Raw genomic sequence first — 2,603 nt, forward strand, 5'->3', positions numbered from 1 at the left:
GAATTTTGAACTCTTGGTCGATTAAAAATTAAAAAGATAAAAATAAATAAAAATCAAATTGAGAAGAAATGCAAAGAAACATATATCCGATCTTAAGCCTGAAGCTCTAATACCAAATGATAAGATAAGGAATCAATACAAGGGGAATAAGATTCAGATTACCTTATTGATCGAATATCTCAACGCAAGAACATTGTTTGAGATTCGAATCACTCCACAAGCAAGATCGATCATGTCTAGCTTGAATGATTCTTGTTGATCAAATATCTCAACGCAAGAACACTTGATTGAGATTCGAATCACTCCACAAGCAAGATTGATCATGTCGAGCTTGAATGATTCTACATGCAATCTAAACTACATATAATTGCAAAGAAACTTAGCCGTGGCTAAAGAAAAGCACAAATGCTCTTTAACTATATTTTTCAAGTCTACCTTACAAATACAATATACATGGCTTTATATAGCCTCAAAATGAAACTATTAAAGGCATTCCAAAAGTTGTAACATTCATACTTAATGGCCATAATTAGCCATTATGTAAATGTAACCTAAAGTAAATAAAATGTCTTAAAATACAATAACTCTAAATTACTCTAAATTGTAACTCACCCAAAATTTATAACCATCAAACTTCATTCCTCTTCAATGTGACATGAATTGCAACCTCTTTTGATAATTTTGACAACATTTTCTTCACATCTTCATTGAAGTATATTGTATGAATGATGTCTCTTGGTTCATATCATATAGCCTCAAAATGAAACTACTAAAGACATTCCAAGAGTTGTAACATTCATACTTAATGGCCATAATTAACCATTATGTAATTGTAACCTTAAGTAAATTAAAAGTCTTAAAATACAATAACTCTAAATTGTAACCCACCCAAAATTTATGACCATCAAACTTCATTCCTCTTCAATGTGGCATGAATTGCAACATCTTTTGATAATTTTGACAACATTTTCTTCACATCTTCATTGAAGTATATTGTATGATTGATGTCTCTTGGTTATCATTATGACAAAGAGCTTTATGCTTTGGTTCGTGCATTGCAAACCTGGCAACATTATCTTTGGCCTAAGGAGTTCATTATTCATACGGATCATGAAAGTTAAAAGCATTTGAGAGTACAAAATAAACTCAACAGACGACATGCTAAGTGGTTAGAATTTATTGAAACATTCCCTTATGTCATAAGATATAAACAAGGTAAGGAGAACATTGTTGCAGATGCTTTATCACGAAGGTATGTCCTCCTCAATACTTTGAATGCTAAGTTGTTGGGTTTTGAACACATAAAGGATTTGTATCAACATGACATGTTCTTTGCTCCTTTTGTTGAATCTTGTGAAAAAGGACTCATTGTGGATAATTACTTGTTGTTAGATGGATTTTTGTTCCGAAAAGGCAAACTTTGCATACCATCTTGTTCCATACGTGAGCTACTTGTGAGGGAAGCTCATGGAGGTGGTTTAATGGCACACCATGGAGTTTCTAAAACTTATGATATGCTCTCTGAACATTTTTTTTTTTTGCCTAAAATGAGACATGATGTTCATAAAGTTTGTGCTCATTGCATAGCATGTAAACAAGCTAAGTCTAGGCTTCAACCACATGGTTTATACTCCCCATTACCAGTTCCTAATGGTCCTTGGATTGATATATCAATGGATTTTGTTTTAGGTTTACCTAGGACTAGGAAAGGTTATGATAGCATCTTTGTTGTGGTTGATCGATTTAGTAAAATGGCTCATTTTATTCCTTGTCACAAAATTGATGATGCAAAACATATTGCAGACCTGTTCTTTAGGGAAGTTGTACGATTGCATGGCATTCCTAAAAGCATCGTTAGTGATCGTGATGTCAAATTTTTAAGCAACTTTTGGCGTGTTTTATGGGGTAAGTTAGGAACTAAGCTCGTATATTCAACTACTTGTCATCCTCAAATGATGGACAAACTGAAGTTGTTAACAGAACCATGACTACTATGCTTAGGGCTATTATTGATAAGAATCTTAAGACTTGGGAGAATTGTTTGCCATTTATAGAATTTGCATATAATAGGGTTGTTCATAGTACTACTAAATGCACACCTTTTGAAATTGTTTATGGCTTTAATCCTTTAACCCCCATTGACTTGTTACCTATACCGTCAAAAGAATTTGTGAATTTTGATGCAAATGCCAAGGTTGAGTTTGTTCATAAACTACACAAGCAAGTAAAAGAACAAATTGAGAAACAAAATTCCAAGGTTGCCACCCGAATTAATAAAGGACGTAAGATTGTCATCTTCAAGCCAGGAGATTGGGTTTGGGTGCATTTCCGAAAAGAAAGATTTCCTACTCAAAGAAAATCTAAGCTTTTACCACGAGGAGATGGACCGTTTCAAGTTCTTGAGCGCATCAACGACAATGCTTATAAAACTGATTTACCAAGTAAGTACGGTGTTAGTGCAACTTTTAATGTTGTTGATTTGAGTCCTTTTGATGTAGGTGATGGCTTGGATTCGAGGACGAATCCTTCTCAAGAGGGGGAGAATGATATGAACAACGACCAAGGAATTTCCATACCTCAAGGTACAATTACAAGGACGAGAG

Source organism: Cucurbita pepo, chromosome 10 (genome assembly GCF_057944985.1).
Source record: "Cucurbita pepo subsp. pepo isolate OVF chromosome 10, ASM5794498v1, whole genome shotgun sequence".
NCBI lineage: Eukaryota > Viridiplantae > Streptophyta > Magnoliopsida > Cucurbitales > Cucurbitaceae > Cucurbita > Cucurbita pepo.